This window comes from Triticum aestivum, chromosome 5A (genome assembly GCF_018294505.1).
Source record: "Triticum aestivum cultivar Chinese Spring chromosome 5A, IWGSC CS RefSeq v2.1, whole genome shotgun sequence".
Classification (NCBI taxonomy): domain Eukaryota; kingdom Viridiplantae; phylum Streptophyta; class Magnoliopsida; order Poales; family Poaceae; genus Triticum; species Triticum aestivum.
Window position 1 is genome coordinate 299,460,071 of NC_057806.1, and position 20,504 is coordinate 299,480,574.

Genomic DNA, 20,504 nt, shown 5'->3' on the forward strand with positions numbered 1-20,504 from the left:
CCGGTTAATAGGTTATTCCCAAAAATAATATAAAAGTGGATAATAAAGCCCAATATTGTCCAAAACAGTAGATAATATAGCATGGAGCAATCAAAAATTATAGATACGTTGGAGACGTATCAAGCATCCCCAAGCTTAATTCCTACTCATCCTCGAGTAGGTAAATGATAAAAACAGAACTTTTGATGCAGAGTGCTACTTGGCATAATTTCAATGTAATTCTTCTTAGTTGTGGTATGAATATTAAGATCCGAAAGATTCAAGATAAAAGTTCATATTGACATAAAAATAATAATACTTCAAGCATACCAACTAAGCAATTATGTCCTCTCAAAATAACATGGCCAAAGAAAGTTCATCCCTACAAAATCATATAGTTTAGTCATGCTCCATTTTCATCACATAAGAATGCTCTCATCATGCACAAACCCGATGACAAGCCAAACAATTGTTTCATACTTTAGTAATCTCAAACCTATAAACTTTCACGCAATATATGAGCGCGAGCCGTGGACATAGCACTATGGGTGGAATAGAATATGATGATGGGGGTTATGTGGAGAAGACAAAAAAGGAGAAAGTCTCACTTCAACGAGGCTAATAAATGGGCTATGGAGATGCCCATCAATTGATGTTAATGTAAAGAGTAGGGATTGCCATGCAACGGATGCACTAGAGCTATAAATGTATGAAAGCTCAACAAAAGAAACTAAGTGGGTGTGCATCCAACTTGCTTACTCACGAAGACCTAGGGCACTTGAGGAGGCCCATTGTTGGAATATACAAACCAAGTTCTATAATGAATAATTCCCACTAGTATATGAAAGTGACAAAACAAGAGACTCTCTATCATAAAGATCATGGTGCTACTTTGAAGCACAAGTGTGGAAAAAGGATAGTAGCATTGTCCCTTTTATTTATTTTTACTTTTTAGTTGGCCTTTCTTTTTTTGGCCTTTTTTTGGGACAATGCTCTATTAATGATGATCATCACACTTCTATTTATTTACAACTCAAAGATTACAACTCGATACTAGAACAAAGTATGACTCTATATGAATGCCTCCGGCTCTGTACCTGGATGGGCAATGAATCAAGAGTGACATGTATGATAAATTATGCATGGTGGCTTTGCCACAAATACGATGTCAACTACATGATCATGCACAACAATATGACAATGATGATGCGTGTCATAATAAACAGAACGGTGGAAAGTTGCATGGCAATATATCTCGGAATGGCTATGGAAATGCCATAATAGGTAGGTATGGTGGCTGTTTTGAGGAAGATATTAGGAGGTTTATGTGTGATAGAGCGTATCATATCACGGGGTTTGGATGCACCGACGAAGTTTGCACCAACTCTCAATATGAGAAAGGGCAATGCACGGTATCGAAGAGGCTAGCAATGATGGAAGAGTAAGAGTGCGTATAATCCATGGACTCAACATTAGTCATAAAGAACTCACATACTTATTGCAAAAATCTACAAGTCATCAAAAACCATGCATTACGTGCATGCTCCTAGGGGGATAGATTGGTAGCAAAAGACCATCGCTCGTCCCCGACCGCCACTCATAAGGAAGACAATCAAATAACACCTCATGTTTCAAATTTGTTACACAACGTTTACCATACGTGCATGCTACGGGACTTGCAAACTTCAACACAAGTATTTATCAATTTCACAACTACTCAACTAGCATGACTTTTAATTTTATATTATTACCTCCATATCTCAAAACAATCATCAAGCATCAAACTTCTCTTAGTATTCAACACACTCATAAGAGAATTTTATTATTAATCTTGTATACCTAGCATATTAGGATTATTTAAGAAAATTACCATGCTATTTAAGACACTCAAAATAATCTAAGTGAAGCATGGGAGATCAATAGTTTCTATAAAACAAATCCACCACCGTGCTCTAAAAGGATATAAGTGAAGCACTAGAGCAAATGACAAACTACTCTGAAAGATATAAGTGAAGATCAATGAGTAGTCGAACAATTATGCAACTATATGAAGACTCTCTAACATTTAAGAATTTCATATCTTGGTATTTTATTAAAACAGCAAGCAGATCCTAACAAAATAAATTGATGCTCCAGGCAAAACACATATCATGTGGTGAATAAAAATATAGCTCCAAGTAAAGTTATCGATGAACGAAGACGAAAGAGGGGATGCCTTCCTGGGCATCCCCAAGCTTAGGCTCTTGGTTGTCCTTGAATATTACCTTGGGGTGCCTTGGGAATCCCCAAGCTTAGGCTCTTGCCACTCCTTATTCCATAATCCATCGAATCTTTACCCAAAACTTGAAAACTTCACAACACAAAACTTAACAGAAAACTCGTAAGCTCCGTTAGCGAAAGAAAACAAAACACCACTTCAAGGTACTGTAATGAACTCATTATTTATTTATATTGGTATTAAACCTACTGTATTCCAACTTTTCTATGGTTTATAAACTCTTTTACTAGCCATAGATTCATTAAAATAAGCAAACAACACACGAAAAACAGAATCTGCCAAAAACAGAACAGTCTGTAGTAATCTGTAACTAACTCAAACTTCTGGAACCCCAAAAATTCTAAAATAAATTGCTGGATCTGAAGAATTTATATATTAATCATCTGCAAAAAGAATTAGCTAAATATCACTCTCCAATAAAAAATGGCAGCAATTCTCGTGAGCGCTAAAGTTTCTGTTTTTTACAGCAAGATCAACAAGACTTTCCCCAAGTCTTCCCAGCGGTTCTACTTGGCACACTAATTAAAACATAAAAACTCAATCGTAACAGATTATAGATAAATTATTTATTTCTAAACAGGAGCAAAAAGCAAGGAACAAAAATAGAGTTGGGTTGCCTCCCAACAAGCGCTATCGTTTAACGCCCCTAGCTAGGCATGATGATTTCAATGATGCTTACATAAAAGATAAGAATTGAAACATAAAGAGAGCATCATGAAGAATATGACTAGAACATTTAAGTCTAACCCACTTCCTATGCATAGGGATTTTGTGAATAAACAACTTGTGGGAACAAGAATCAACTTGCATAGGAAGGTAAAACAAGCATAACTTCAAAACTTTAAGCACATAGAGAGGAAACTTGATATTATTGCAATTCCTACGAGCATATATTCCTCCCTCATAATAATTTTCAGTAGCTTAATGAATGAATTCAACAATATAACTATCACATAAAGCATTCTTTTCATGATCTACAAGCATAGAAATTTTATTACTCTCCACATAAGCAAAATTCTTCTCATTCGGAATAGTGGGAGTATCATAAGAAACTCGAATACTATAAATTGTTTCCACATTAAAAGAGTAACGTTCAGAAAAGGGGTAACCATAATCATGAAAAGTTTTATAAATATAATCACTACTTTTTATAGCATAAGTATCATCACAATAATCATCATAAGTAGGAGGCATGCTATCATCATTATAAATTTGCATATCAAAACTTGGGAGACTAAAAATATCATCTTCATCAAACATAGCTTCCCCAAGCTTGTGGCTTTGCATATCATTAGCATCATGGATATTCAAGGAATTCATACTAACAACATTGCAATCATGCTCATCATTCAAATATTTAGTGCCAAACATTTTAATGCATTCTTCTTCTAACACTTTGGCACAATTTTCCTTTCCATCATACTCACGAAAGATATTAAAAAGATGAAGCGTATGAGGCAAACTCAATTCCATATTTTTTGTAGTTTTTTATAAACTAAACTAGTGCTAAAACAAGAAACAAAAAGATTCGATTGCAAGATCTAAAGATATACCTTCAAGCGCTAACCTCCCCGGCAACGGCGCCAGAAAAGAGCTTGATGTCTACTACACAACCTTCTTTTTGTAGACGTTGTTGGGCCTCCAAGTGCAGAGGTTTGTAGGACAGTAGCGAATTTCCCTCAAGTGGATGACCTAAGGTGTATCAATCCGTAGGAGGAGTAGGATGAAGATGGGCTCTCTCAAGCAACCCCGCAACCAAATAACAAAGAGTCTCTTGTGTCCCAAACACACCCAATACAATGGTAAATTGTATAGGTGCACTAGTTCGGCGAAGAGATGTTGATACAAGTGCAATATGGATAGTAGATAAAGGCTTTTGTAATCTGAAAATATAAAAATAGTAAGGTAACTACTGATAAAAGTGAGCGTAAACAGTATTGCAATGCGTTGAAACAAGACCTAGGGTTCATACTTTCACTAGTGCAAGTCCTCTCAACAATAATAACATAATTGGATCATATAACTATCCCTCAACATGCAAAAAAGAGTCACTCCAAAGTCACTAATAGCGGAGAACAAACGAAGATATTATGGTAGGGTACGAAACCACCTCAAAGTTATTCTTTCCAATCAATCCGTTGGGCTATTCCTATAAGTGTCACAAACATCCCTAGAGTTCGTACTAGAATAACACCTTAAGACACAAATCAACCAAAACCCTAATGTCACCTAGATACTCCAATGTCACCTCAAGTATCTGTGGGTATGATTATATGATATGCATCACACAATCTCAGATTCATCTATTCAACCAACACATAGAACCTCAAAGAGTGCCCTAAAGTTTCTACCGGAGAATCAAGACGAAAATGTGTGCCAACCCTATGCATAAGTTCATGGGCGGAACCCACAAGTTGGTCACCAAAACATACATCAAGTGAATCACATGGTATCCCATTGTCACCACAGATACGCACGGCAAGACATACATCAAGTGTTCTCAAATCATTAAAGACTCAATCTGATAAGATTACTTCAAGGGGAAAAATCAATCCATTACAAGAGAGTAGAGGGGGGAAGAAACATCATAGGATCCAAATATAATAGCAAAGCTCGCGATACATCAAGATCGTATCACCTCAAGAACACGAGGGAGAGAGAGAGAGATCAAACACATAGCTACTGGTACATACCCTCAGCCCTGAGGGAGAACTACTCCCTCCTCATCATGGAGAGCACCAGGATGATGAAGTTGGCCACCGGAGAGGGATTCCCCCTCTGGCAGGGTGCTGGAACGGGTCTAGATTGGCTTTCGGTGGCTACAGAGGCTTCTGGCCGCAGAACTCCGGATCTATTGTGCTCCCCGATCATTTTAGGGTATATTATTGGTATATATAGGAGGAAGAAGCACGTCAGGGGAGCCACGAGGGGCCCACGAGGGTGGAGGGCGCGCCCCCTACCTCGTGGCTCCCTCGTTTCTTTCCTGACGTGCACTCCAAGTCTATCAGGTTGCTTTCCTTCAAAAAATAACTTCTCCAGAAGGTTTCATTCCGTTTCGACTCCGTTTGATATTCCTTTTCTTCGAAACATTGAAATAGGCAAAAAAAATAGTAATTCTGGGATGGGCCTCCGGTTAATAGGTTAGTCTCAAAAATAATATAAAAGTGGATAATAAAGCCCAATATTGTCCAAAACAGTAGATAATATAGCATGGAGCAATCAAAAATTATAGATACGTTGGAGACGTATCACCCATCACAATCTCTTATCCCTCGCATTACATTATTTGTCATTTGCCTCTCATTTTCCTCTCCCCCACTTCACCCTTGCCATTTTATTCGCCCTTTTTCCGTTCGCCTTCTTCCACTATGTATCTTTCTTTGTGTTTCCATGTGCCTTCTATTTGCTTGCATCTTTGCGTGCTAAAAATCTATTGATATGGATCCACTTAAAGTGTTCTACTTGGATCATCTTCGATCCTTATGCACTCGTGCTGAAACCCCAACTAGCCTAGTGGATGGGAAATCTTTAGATGAGCATGCTCATTTTGTGCGTCAGCGTTTGTTTGAAAAAGGGAGACTCTTATGGGATCAAATAAACAGATTGCTATGTTATGCTTGGAATCTTTGTGAAATTTGTGGTCTTACTTGTTGCTCTAGGAACCCTAAAAAACACCTCCCCTACCTATGAGTTTAATGATAATGAAATCTTATCTTCTTATGCAGGGTGTTTATAGTTACTATGACATCGAACAAATTGAAGAATTTGTTGCTTTTAAGGGTGCCTATGAAGTTGCTTCTTTGATTGAAAAGTATGATATTACTCTCTACGAATATGAAAATTTTGACATACTTAAATATTGCCATGAAAACTATGCTCATAATGTCTATGTCAAGGAATTTATTGAAAAAATGACCATTGCTTCGAAAGAAAATAATGATATGCATGAATCTATAGATAATTATGATTCCAATGATTTGATTGAAATATCCCTTGATGAACATGATTCTTGCTATTCTTGTGGCCATGATGCCAATATTTATGAAGATGAGTTTGCTATAGTTCCTTATGTTAAACATGAGATCGTTGCTATTGCACCCATACTTGATAGTTCCTTCGATGAAAAGCATGATTGCAATGATGTTATCATAAATTCTCTTAATTTAAATTGTGTCAATGATATGCAAAACCTCAAGCTTGGGGATGCTAGTTTTTCTATGACTACTATTTGTTGCAATGATCATGATTGGGGTGATTCTTCTCATGATCTTGAAAATTTATTTAAGCCCCATGATAAATATGAGATTGATAATAATGTTTGCAATAATAATGAGAGTGGGTTTGGAAGAGTGTCAACTTTAGATCCCACATATTTTGAGAATTTTCAATCTTATGAAGTTTTTGATAAAACTGGGTTTGGAGAGGTCATGACTTTAGTTAATGTTAATCCCAGTATTTTGGAAGAGTGTCAACTTTGCATACATCTGGATATTGTTAAGAATATGTTTTGTGATAGCTATATTGTTGAATTTGCTTATGATCCTACATGTAATTATTATGAGAGAGGAAAATATGATTGTAGAAATTTTCATGCTGAATTACCTCTCGTTATGTTGAGATTGCTACTGTTTCTCTCCTCTTCCTTGCATATGCTAGTTTTTGCTTGCTATGATAATTTGTTTGCCTATAAGATGCCTATGCATAGGAAGTATGTTAGACTTAGATGTGTTTTTCACGTGTTTTACGATGCTCTCTTTGTGCTTCAATTATTGCCTTTCATGTGACCATCACTGAAATCTCAATGCCTAGCTAGGGGCGTTAAACGAAAGCGCTTGTTCGGAGGAAACACGATTTTATTTTTATTTATTGCTTTTTGGTTCTATTTAGTAATAAATAATTCATCTACACTCTGTTTATATGTGGTTTTATGCTCTTAATTAGTGTTTGTGCCAAGTAGAACCTTTGGGAAGACTTGGGGGAAGTTTTAGTGATCTTGCTGTAAAAAACAGAAACTTTAGCGCTCACGAGATTTGCTGCCATTTTTTACTTCAGAGTGAGATTAGGTTGATTATTTTTGCAGATTATTAATATACAAATTTCTCACGTCCACCAATTTATTTCAGAATTTTTGGGGTTACATAAGTATTCGAAACATACATATTATTACAGACTGTTCTGTTTTTGACAGATTCTGTTCTTCGTGTGTTGTTTGCTTATTTTGATGAATCTATGCCTAGTATCAAAGGATATGAACCATAGAGAAGTTGGAATACAGTAGGTTTAACACCAATATAAATAAATAATGAGTTCATTACAATACCTTAAGTGGTGGTTTGTTTTCTTATACTAACGTAGCTTATGAGATTTTCTGTTGAGTTTTGTGTTGTGAAATTTTCAAGTTTTGGGTAAAGATTTGATGGATTTTGGAATAAGGAGTGGCAAGAGCCTAAGCTTGGGGATGCCCAAGGTACCCCAAGGTAAAATTAAAGGATAACCAAAAGCCTAAGCTTGAGGATGCCCCGGAAGGCATCCCCTCTTTCGTCTTCTTCCATCGGTAACTTTACTTGAGGCTATATTTTTATTCACCACATGATATGTGTTTTGCTTGGAGCATGTCGGTGTCAAAACCGGAGGATCTCGGGTAGGGGGTCCCGAACTGTGCGTCTAGGCCGGATGGTAACAGGAGGCAAGGGACACGAAGTTTTACCCATGTTCGGTCCCTCTCAATTGAGGTAAAACCCTACGTCCTGCTTGATTAATATTGAAGATATGGGTAGTACAAGAGTAGATCTACCACGAGATCGGAGAGGCTAAACCCTAGAAGCTAGCCTATGGTATGATTGTTGTTGTGTATGTTGTCCTACCAACTAAAACCCTCCGGTTTATATAGACACCGGAAAGGGTTAGGGTTACACAAAGTCGGTTACAATGGTAGGAGATCTGCATATCCGTATCGCCAAGCTTGCCTTCCACGCCAAGGAAAGTCCCTTCCGGACATGGGACGAAGTCTTCAATCTTGTATCTTCATAGTCCAGGAGTCCGGCTGAAGGTATAGTCCGGCCATCCGGACACCCCCTAATCCAGGACTCCCTTAGTAGCCCCTGAACCAGGCTTCAATGACGACGAGTCTGGCGCGCAGATTATCTTCGGCATTGCAAGGCGGGTTCCTCCTCCAAGTACTTCATAGAAGACTTTGAACACAAAGATAGTGTCCGGCTCTGCAAAATAAGTTTCCACATATTGCCATAGAGAGAATAATATTTACACAAATCTAATCTGCTGACGTATTCTGTAGTGTGACACACCACGACCAAGCCTTTATCCGAGTCGTTTCATTATCCCACCTCAGTGCGTCATGCGAGGTGGTTTTCGTGGCACGTCTTGTTAAATCAGAGATCGTGTCCCCTTATTCCGGGATTCTCATCAATACGGGCGCGGGTAACCCAACCGCGCCATTGATTACGGTGCTTGGAGATAAGCGAGTTTTACCAGGCTGGTGGGGACACGTAGTTGCGTCCACCCATATAAGGGGATAAGGACCCACCTTTTCACCTACGCCTTCTTCCTCCCTTGCTTATCCATTCTCGCGCACTCGAGCTCCAGCACACAAGTCCGTACTCCCCACCTCAACCTTCTCCAGCCATGTCCGGAGCGGGAGGCAAGTGGATGGTCTCCTCCGTCACGGAGGGACACATCAAAAAACTAAGGAAGGTCGGATACTTGTCTAACAACATTGTGTACCGGCTTCCCGAAAAGGGGCAGCTCATCCCCACCCCTAGGCCCCATGAGAGGGTGGTGTTCCTCCCCCATTGTCACGACCGGTTTTCCAATAAATTTTTTATTGAGAAACCGATCTTTTGAGTCCAGTATGAGGAAAATCCTCCTTACTGGTAGACAAAATTCTTGATACAGTAAGCCAGTAGCACAAAATATAATACAAGGTCGAGCTAAGGCTGCTCAACAAATTATTACAAGCGCGCCAATAATTATACATAATGGCGGTTATAACACAATGGTGTGGTGGCATACTACTGACTCGAGGATAAAGTGATGGTGGAATAACACAATGTGGAGTGAGATAACATGGCTCTCAAACTAGCATCTCATCGAGTGTCGAGGTGAGGCTCGATGTATGTTATTCGGGTTGCGGAAGCGGATATAATGCAGTGACCAAATCCAGGGTCGCACGAGACTGACTGGGATTCCTCTAGGCGTCGGACTCGCTATCGAACTCTTCATCCATGAGATCGCCTTCGTCAGCATCTGGCCAAATCAACAAGCCAGGTGAGTACTTTGAAAGTACTCGCAAGACAGTTCGGACATAAGATATAACAAATGCATGCATGAATGCGTCATGATTAATTTACCAATGCACATTCAAAAATTAGCATAACGAAGTAAGTAAAAGGGAATCGGCGGTAGTCCGCCTGAAATCCCAACAAAAATAAATAGGAACCGATCGGGTGTCTGAAGCGACGCCTCGAAAGGTGAATAATAAAAATAAGATCGTGCCACAGTCGGGCGTCTGAGCGACACCACATAAAGGGCTTAAAAGAAATGCCACAGTCGGGCGTCTGAGCGACACCATATAAAGGGTTGAAAAAGAAATGCCACAGTCGGGCATCTAAGCGACACCACATAAAGGGCTTAAAAGAAATGCCACAGTCGGGCGTCTGAGCGACACCACATAAAGGGCTTAAGAAGAAATGCCACAGTCGGGCGTCTAAGCGACATCACATAAAGGGCTTAAAAGAAATGCCACAGTCGGCCGTCTGAGCGACACCACATAAAGGGCTTAAAAGAAATGCCACAGTCGGGCGTCTGAGCGACACCACATAAAGGGCTTAAGAAGAAATGCCACAGTCGGGCGTCTAAGCGACACCACATAAAGGGCTTATATTGAAAGCAATTAATAACAATGCCACAGTCGGACGTCTAAGCGACATTGCAGAAAGGGCTTTCTTCATAAGGAAAAATAATACTCATGATAAGTAATCAACTTATGATAATAAACAGGTTAGTCCATCCACAAGAATAAACATTTAACCGGACTTAGCACTCATGTGATTCACCGGAGTATCTGTCATCAAAACTGGCACTTGTCAGAATAAGTTAGCGCAGAACTTGGATATGGATAAGATGATTTGAAGATTTATGACTCTGCAGAGTTTGTACGAAAATTTCCCACAGCCAACGGATTTCCGTAGTCACGAAGGACTAGTTCCATTTACGGTATTTCGGAAGAAAACACAACTAACCAGTACACACCCATCCTACCTCTCGATGACAGGAATCACCCTAGACATCGTCCAAGAAAAACTTTTGAGACAGGGAGATCACAATCTCGAATAGCATGGGATCAAATTTATATACGCGCGCTCTAAGGGGTGCCCCCCTCTCGGTCCCAACCGGAAACACCCATGCCCCCTGACCGGATGACTGGCTTTAATCCAGGGCCATGGAACCATCATCACGGCCTCTCCTTTTGGTGTGTACCAGGAAAGCGGTTTGCAACTTACTAAGCCATATTCCTTGCGGAAAACATGTGGTAGTACAGGGAAGGAAATGGGAGGAACTGGACCGGTACGGTTTGACACTGAAGTCATATAGTCTGGCATAAGACTGGCATGCTACAACACTACCATCTTACCCATTCTCATGCCAACACATGGCCATTCATACTCACATCCATCCACTTATGGATTCTCAATACTCACTTGCTTCAACGTTGCATGTAACATGACACTCGTCGGTATGCTCGTCAACATGCCATGAAACTACTTAATGCAAACATGCCAAAACAATCATCATATCAAAAGTTCAAACATGCTTGCCTGGTTCAGAGTAGTCGGAGCCTAGCTCGGTGAAGTTCGCGGTCCCGTCACCTCCTTCGGTATCTACGGCATAAAGAAAATATACGCGCTATCGTGAATACCGTGAGGTGCACAAAAATTTCTCCAAATATTTTTCAAATAAATCTGATAAAAAACTAGACAAAATTTTAAGGAGAACAGAAAAGGAATCAATCAAAAATACTTTTCTGTTAAAAAGTTATAAGGGTTTTAGTCCAGGGACTCATCTATAATGAAACAGAAAACTTCTAGGGGTTAACTTATAAAAACAGAAACGATTCGATAAAGAATACGCCGGCCCAGAGGGGTGACGTACTTTGGCAGAAGACGCCTTCAGAAAACGGTTCGTTTAAAAAGAACTGAGAGGCTGACGGGCGGGTCCCACCCGTCAGGTTTGAATATTCAAACGGGCGGCAGAGTTCGACGGTGCCCGAGAGCCGCGGTGGTCGCCGGCGGCGATCTACGGCGAGGCAGGGAGATCGGAGAGTACCTCCGTGTTCAGGGCGCCATTCGGCGTCGGTTGGTGGTGGTGGTGGTCGCCGGCGAGTACCACGTCGACGGCGAGTCTTGCTCCGGCGGACGGCGGTTCGGGTGGTCGAGGGCCTCGTTGGAGAGAGCCGCGGAGATCAAATTGAGGAGGGGGTTAGACCTCTGGTAGCTAGAGGGGGTATCTGACAGAATTTGGGCGCCGGAGACGGCCTCACCAGAGCGAATCGAGACGGAGGCCGAGGCGGATCGGGGCGGCCGGAGCTGGGGGAGGAGACCTCCTCGAGGTCCTCCTAGTGGCTTGGCAGGGTCCTGGAGAGGTGCAGTGAAGGTGTGTGCTCGTGAGCGAGCTCGGGGTCCTTTTTATAGGCGATCCGAGGCGGTGGCCGTGAACGGGGATCTCCGGTGAAGGTTACGGCGGCGCAGAGCTTGGTCGGGGAGGTTTAGGGAGTTGGACGTCAACGTGGAGTTCCACCGGTTCCGTTTAGGTGCTAAACGAGCCAGGATTGGGTGCTGTGGGCGAGCTCGGCGGAACGGGGCGGCGCGGGTCCGTCGGCGGCAGGAAGCACGTTCTGTGCTTGCCGGGCCACGGCGACGGTGCCTCAGGTGTGCGCTGGCATGGCAGGGACACGCGGAGAGCCAGGGGGCGTTGGGCGGCGCCGAGCGGCGTCGCGAGCGGGCTCGGGCCCTCGCTGGCCGCCACGGGTGGCGCAGCCACCGCAGAAACCTCCAACGCCGGCGAGGCTCGTCGCCACCGATGCCAGGAATTGGCCAAGCGTGCGTGCGGGGTGCTGGCCAAGTAGGAGAGGCCGTGCGCAACGCGCCAGGGAGCACTGGTGATGGATGACAAGCGAAAAACGACACTGACTGAATCCTGAAATTCTGAATTTTTCTGAAAGTCTACAGAAACAGTGCCGGCCAAGTGTTCGACGAAATGATTTTGGCATGTGGAGAATTTTGGTGGGGTGGCCTCTCATTGCACCAGGCGACTGCCTGAATTTTTGTGAAATTTTTGGAGAATAGGAGATATGAATTTCACCAAATTTGGCAAATCTGGTCCAAACTTGCAGAGAGTGAAATTTGAAATTCTTGAAAAGAAGAAGAGTGGATCAAGATGGTTCTAGGTTTTGGGTACCAAGGACTATCCAGGGAAGTTGATTTGAGGTAAAAACTCAAAGGCAATGAGGTACTTGCTTTGAAAATCACTCAGGCTCAAAATAATTGGCAGAAATGATTTGAGAGATAAAATAATTGAAATAAAATCCAAAACTTGTTTGGACTTGTTGAGACAGTGAATCTAGATTGTCCAAAGGTGGAGGGAGGGATTTTGAGAAGATTTACTATAGAGGACATGGTAAAACCATGGGTGGTTTCAAGATAAGAAAAACCTCAAAATTCACAAAGTTCTTTTTATAAGAAAAAGAATAATTTCCAAAAATATACTTTGAGAAGGGAACCATCAGAGAAGGAGTTTTTAAATGATCAAACACCATAGTTTGAAGAATATACAAAAATAAAATCCTTGCCAAAGAAGTTTTTAAGAGGAAGGTTTTCTGGAAAAAATTTAAATGGCCTCTTTTCAAAAACCAACAAAGTTTTTGCTGAAAAACCAAATAATTTTTTTTGGAGTGTCACACCCATTTCCTCCGTGGACTGGGCTTCCCTCTTCACCCATTTGTCTGGGGGCTCATGTTCTACCATGGCCTGGATTTTCACGATCTGGCACCGAACTTTGTCCTCAACATCTCGGCGTTTATCGTCGTGTGCGAGGCTTTCCTCCGCATCCGCTCCCATTTCGGCCTATGGCTCAAGACTTTCAAAGTCAAGCCAAAGGTGGTGCGCGGAAACCAGGCGGAGTGCGGAGGCGCCATGGTGGGCAAGATGGCCAACGTCTTATGGCTCGAGGGCTCCTTTGTGGAGACCCTAAAGGGGTGGCAATCAGGGTGGTTTTACATCACCGAGCCGCGCGACCCCGAATGGGTCGCAGCCCCCGAGTTTCGATCCGGACCCCCTACGTGGCTCACCTCCTGGAAGGAGACGGGGCTGTCGTGGGGTAAAAAAGGAGAGCTGACCGGACTCCAAACATGCATCCAAACCCTGGTGGACAAGAAGCTCAAACTTGTCAACGTAGTCGAGGTTATGCTCATCCGCCTGATCCTCCCGTGTCAACAATGGGCTTTCAACCTGTGGGAGTTCGACCCGGCGCGGCACCAAACTCTGAGCAGGCTCTTCGACATGACATATGAAGATGCCTGGAGGGTGCTTTTCAAGGGCGCCGAGGCCCCCGCATCCGCTATCGAGGATCGCGGATTCAGTACGCAGCGTCATGCTCATGCAGTAAGCTGTTTCTTCCTTTTACAGGGTATCAGTTTTCATAGTTTGACTCCATGCGGGATCTAAGCTCCCTTACCTTTGACAGGATTGGCAGGTGACGTCCGGACAGATCAGCTGTCCGGCTCCTTTGCCCGAAGGCCTAGCAGATGCTCGCTTGGCGAAGCTGCTGGTTCCGGCACCCTATGTGGTGCCGGAGAAGAAGGCCGCGAAAAAGGCCACGGGGACTCAAAAGAGTGCCCGGTGCCAGGAGGTGTCGGATCCATCATCCAATGGTTCCGAGGCGCATTCCTCCCGTGAAGACGAGGAGGAAGAAGAAGAGACCTCTCCCCCTCCAGTGGGAGGAGAGAAGAAAAGGAAGGCCGCCCTCTCTGGGGAGGCCGGAGGGTCCAAGAAGGGGAAAACCCTTCCTCCGGACTACTCTACCGACGCCGACGACGGTGAAGAGGAGTGGCCGCCCAGGGCCAAGCCCCTGGCAAAATCGTAAGTATCCAGATACCAGAGTAATTCATAGTATTCGTTTATTGCACAGCTTTCCCTTATGTCGAATATGTTTATGCAGCCCACCCAAAGACCGGCTCGACGCGTCGTTGAGCGGCTCACTGGACTCGTCGGATGTGAAGTCGCTTCCGACGGCTTCCTCCCCCCGTCCTACGGACGACACCGAAGTGTTATCCCAACAGGTTCCAAGCCGGAGGAGATGGTCCTGGAGGCGCCGCAAGGCGACCTCCCGGACTCCAGGAGTAAAGGGGATGAAACCCCCCAGGGCTCCAAGTCCGGCTCTACACCGGACACCGCTCCGGAACCTTCAGAGGTTCCAGAGCCCGGCGGGGGACCTCCTTCCAAGAGGAGCGATCCCACCGTGCCGGTGACCCCCGTCCAACCGGAGGCGCCGGACAATCTGCCGGAGGCGCTCCAAGGTGCCTCCATCGACGAGGAGCACCGCACCATTATGAGTGTGGTGGTCCAGAAGGTTCAGTCCACCAAGAGCGGACTGACTGAAGCTTGTACTAGCCTTTTAACAGGCTTTGAGGTAAGTAAAGAATGTGTAAATAATATTACCGCATAGACAGTAGCCCCTGATGCTCTATTTGGCGTTCGGGAAGAAAAGCCGAATAGAGGATCAAATAAAATTCGCAGGAGTCTAACAAAAAGGAGTCAATATGCATATGCAGGCTTCTCTGCTTGCGTCCGTCGCACTGACTGCGAAAGTGGACATGCTAAAGCAGAACCTCGAGCGGTCCGAGCAAGAGCTCGGGCGTGCCAAGAAGCAGCTCGAGGACAATGAAGGTAAGAAATACCTTGTTTAAATATATATAAAAAGGTGCAATTGCAAAAAATGACAGGATTATCGTGGCTATTATAGGGGCCACGTCTGAGGTGGTGACCCTTAAGCAAGCGCTGGTCGAGGCCGAGAAGAGGGCGGCCATGGAGCGCACCGAGCGGGAGAAGTATGAGGCCGAGGTTGGCAAGGTACGGCAAGAGCTCCAGGCTCGAGGTGCCTATCGAAAATGCCAAGTCTGCCAAGGCCGAATCCCAGAAGACCCTCTAGGAGTTGGATGAGGTGAAGAAGATAGCGGCGGGTAAGGCATTCTTTATGCAAAGCAAACACATAAACGTGAGTTACTTGTTACTTACCTGAATCCGGAGCTCTCCAGGAGCGTTCGCAGATCTTCCCTGGAGTGTGTCCGATGCCGCCACATTCTATCAAGCCGAGGAGGGCAGCTCTACAGAGAAGGTGTTCTGGTCTCAGTATGCTGAGGCCGGACACCCCGTGCCCTTGAGCGACCAGCTGAAGCAACTGGTCGAGCTCCACAAGGCGGCCAAACAGACCATGAAGGGCCTCGTAGTTCGGCTGTGGCCTAGAGGGGCTCTGCCTGGGAGCTATTTCGGGTTGGTGCGGCAGCTGGTGGAGGCCTGTCCAAGGCTCGAAGTCATCAAGCGCTCCGTCTGCATTGAAGGTGCTCGTAGGGCCCTTGCCCGTGCTAAGGTGCACTAGGGCAAGCTGGATGCTAAGAAGCTTGTGAAGGACGGGCCACCGCCGGGGAAAGAGCATCGCAAGCCCGAGAATTATTATAAGGATGTTCTGAAGGGTGCCTGCCTTGTGGCGGATGAATGTTCTAGGGATGTAATTTTTGAGTGAAACTTGCTCGTTATGTCCTATGCGCTGAAAACTTGTTCATATGTGCTAAGCAATGCTGTTCGGAATTTAAAATATTACCTTCTGTGCGGCTGTTGATCAATTCTGAGAGATGGCAAGTCGTCGGCTTCTGCCCCCGTGCCGCTAGTGATGGGGTGTTCGGGGATAAACCTAAGCGCTCTTTTTCCCATGTTTGGGTCCTTTGAGGGAGGCGCTCAGCCCAGCGAACAAGGCAATCGGACTATAATGCGTGAACACTCTCACTTAGCCATAGAATTCTATAATTTTAAATTTTGGCGAAGCCCCTGGTATTCGGAAGACCGAGTTCGGGGCGCTATCCACGCCTTGGCCGGACAGAGCCAGCTCCTCGCTCTAAGCGGCATAAGTCTTTAGGGACTCAAAAAACCTCTCGAACAGCGACCAGCTCTCGCTTCATCATGACAGTCAGTTTTAGCTTTCTCCACTGAGGTGCTCGACCCAGCTCAACTGGGGCACAATCGCAGTGGTTCTCCTAGTGCTACCTTAGCCGATATAGCGGAACGTAAGGCACCAAAACATAGGAGCCGGGCAAACCCAACTATTGACCCAAGACATGATTCGGAGCCGATGCATATAATGCTATAAGTTCGAGGTGCCGCACTTGTTAAAGTGTTCGGACTTCTCACACCATATTGAGGGGTACTAAAGCCCCTGGCGTATTTTGGTCGTACCAAAGTGTATGGATGCAACATGTCGTTAAGGAACATATATTAAAAAAGAGTAATGCAAAAATAGACAAAAGATATGCATTGTTTATTAAAGAGGGCTGCGATCAAAGAAGGACGATACAAATAATGCGATAAGCAAAAGGTTGGACTATGTAACATGTCCGTTCCAGGGGCAAGCTGCGGAATAGTATGCGAAACAGGTATAATGCTCGTGATAGAGACCACCTAGGAGTTCCGTAATGCGGCGTGGCTTGTCTGCTTCCCTGGTTCTTGCATCGTTTGTGCGGCAATTGAACTGCCGAACAGGCCTTCCGAAGAGTGGAGTCCTGAAAGTAAGAGAAAATTAAAAAAATCGGCAGCCCCTGGTGCGGTTTAGGCCGTGTTTCGGGCATGCCGTGATGGTGCCCCTCCCCCTGTACCCATGGTATTTCTAGAGCATAGTTATGTACGCGAAGTACTGGTATCGCATTTTTGCGAGGGTTGGGGTTGGGGCCGCATTGCTACGCCTGCTCGGGTCGTGCCAGGCAGTCTTGTTGTAGGTTACTCCGGGCGCGCTTGACGGTGTTCGGTCGTTTAATGGCCGGACTGGAGAACTGCCTGGAGAGGCTGCTTTGTACTTTCGCTGCAAGGGCCGCCGTGTGCTCCTCCGTTTGGAGGGAGCGTTCGGTGTTTCCATTGACCGTAATTACTCCTCGAGGGCCTGGCATTTTGAGCTTAAGGTATGCGTAGTGCGGTACCGCATTGAACTTGGCGAATGCGGTTCGCCCGAGCAGTGCGTGATAGCCACTTCGGAATGGGACTATGTCAAACATTAAGTCCTCGCTTCGGAAATTATCCGGAGATCCGAAGACCACTTCAAGTGTGACTGAGCCTGTACAGTTGGCCTCTACACCTGGTATTACGCCTTTAAAGGTCGTTTTGGTGGGTTTAATCCTCGAGGGATCTATGCCCATTTTCTGCACTGTATCATGGTAAAGCAGGTTCAGGCTGCTGCCGCCGTCCATAAGGACTCCAGTGAGATGAAATCCGTCAATAATTGGGTCTAGAACCAATGCGGCGAATCCGCCATGACGGATGCTAGTGGGATGGTCCCTTCGATCAAAGGTGATCGGGCAGGAGGACCATGGGTTGAACTTTGGGGCGACTGGCTCTACCGCGTATACGTCCCTTAACGCGTGCTTCCGCTCCCTTTTGGGGACATGGGTTGCGTATATCATGTTCACCGTCCGCACTTGTGGGGGAAAACCCTTCTGTCCACTTTTGTTCGGCGGCCGGGGCTCCTCGTCATCATCGCTATGCAGCCCTTGTCTTCATTTTCGGCATTTAACATGCCTGCCTGCTTGAACACCCAACAATCCCTGTTGGTGTGATTGGTCGGCTTTTCAGGGGTGCCATGTATCTGGCACAAGCGGTCGAGTATTCGGTCCAAACTGGGCGCCCCCCTAGGATTCCTTTTGAATGGCTTTTTCCGCTGACCAGATTTAGAGCCTCTGAATCCGGCATTAACTGCCATATCCTCAGTATTGTCGCCGTTAATGCGGCGCTTCTGCTTGTTGCGACGCGACCTGCCACTACTGTCCCTGGTATCCGAATTACTAGGGTTCTTGGTCATATTGTTGCTACGAGCAAGCCAGCTGTCTTCTTCCACACAAAAGTGGGTCATGAGTGTCGTGAGTGCTGCCATAGACTTGGGCTTTTCCTGTCCAAGGTGCCGGGCAAGCCACTCGTCATGGATATTATGCTTGAAGGCTGCTAGGGCCTCAGTGTCCGGATAGTCGACTATTTGATTTTTCTTTGTTAGGAACCGTGTCCAGAATTGCCTGGCCGATTCGTCTAGCTGTTGAATTACGTGACTTAGGTCGTCGGCGTCTGGGGGTCGCACATAAGTGCCCTGGAAATTGTCGAGGAATGCGGCTTCCAGGTCCTCCCAACAACTGATTGATCGTGTTGGCAAGCTATTAAGCCAATGCCGAGCTGATCCTTTAAGCTTGAGTGGGAGGTATTTGATGGCGTGGAAATCATCGCCACGGGCCATGTGGATATGAAGGAGATAATCCTCGATCCATATCGCAGGATCTGTTGTGCCATCATATGATTCGATATTTACGGCTTTGAAACCCTCGGGGTTTTGATGATCCATTATTTCGTCTATGAAGCATAGTGGGTGTGCGGCGCCTCTATACTGGGCTATATCACGACGTAGCTCCAATGAGCTTTGTCTACTGTGTTCGGCCCTGCCGAATTTGTGGCCGGCGTGACGGATGCCGTCTCGAGCCGTGGGGCGCCCACGCGATCCGTAGATCGATCTTGTTTGCCTTGTCTGGTCCTCCAACATATCTCGTAAGTCCGGCGCATATTCCCGTGCCTTGGTACGGGGTGCGGCTTGAGCGGAGGGCCAAGAGGCCTCTCTGTCGCAGCCACGAGGTGGCCGGTCGGCCGCATCAAGTGCTTCCTCCTCTAATCGGGGTAGCAACCTGCGCTTTGGGTAGCTCTTGGAGGGGCGTTCGAGTTTATGCTCTTCGGCCGCAAGGACTTCAGTCCATATATCGACTAGCAAATCTTGATCGGCTCTAAGCTGTTGCTGTTTTTTAGGCTTCTTGCCGTGGCCATAAGCCTACGTTTAAAACGCTCTTGCTCGACGGGATCCTCTGGCACGGCGAATTTGTCGTCATCGAGGCTTGCCTCGTCTTCGGAGGGAGGCATATAATTATCGTCCTCGACCTCTCTGTCTGCCGCTCTCTCATGAGGGCTGGTTTCTCCATCCTCCTGTGCTAAATCTTGCTGGAGGGGGTTTTCTTTGGCACTTTCCGGAGTATTATTATCTCCTGTGCTGGAATCACCGTATTTGTTTTGGCGGGATTTTGAGCGGCGCCGGTGACGCCGGCGCTTAGGCTATTTCTTGGAGGGGTCATCCTCCGCTGTTCCATCGCCATCTCCTTCTTTTGGGGTGTCCACCATGTATATGTCATATGACGAGGTGGCTTTCCAGGGCCTGATAGGCACTGGTTCTTCATCGTCTCCTTCATCGGCGTCCATACCGTCGATGTCTTCGGAGTCGAAGTCAAGCATGTCAGTTAAGTCGTCGACAGTGGCTACAAAGTGGGTGGTGGGTGGGCTTTGAATTTCTTCATCATCCGAATCCCAACCTTGCTGACCGTAGTCCAGCCAGGGCTCTCCTGATAAAGAGAGAAACTTCAGTGTCTTCAAAATATCGCCGAAATGCGAGTGCTGAAAGATGTACGCGGCAGTAAACTCCATAATCGGCGCCCAATCGGATTCGATCGGCAGGGGCACGGAGGGTTCGGGGTCCGGAGAGGAGTCCGGCTCCTTGGAGTCACAAGTCTCGCAGAGTGCGGGGTAGTGTTCGGCTCGATTGCCGTTGGGATCGCAGCCCCTGAGGCGGCGTCCAACCACCCATCTTCGATCGGCGCAGTTGGCTCCGAATTAAGGGTCGAAGCCGATGCGGGTGCGGCCTCCAGGGCACTGTTCGGCGGTAGAGCTAGATCATGCTCGTCGTGACAGTGCGGCACGCTCGGTAGTGGCTCGAATCCGTTGAAGATCAAGTCCCCGCGGATGTCAGCCGTGTAGTTTAAACTTCCAAATCTGACCTGACGGCCAGGGGCATAGCTTTCGATCTGCTCCAGATGGCCAAGTGAATTGGCCCGCAGTGCGAAGCCCTCAAAGACATCAAGCCTGAGATCGTAGAAGCCATTAATGATCGTAGGAGCCAT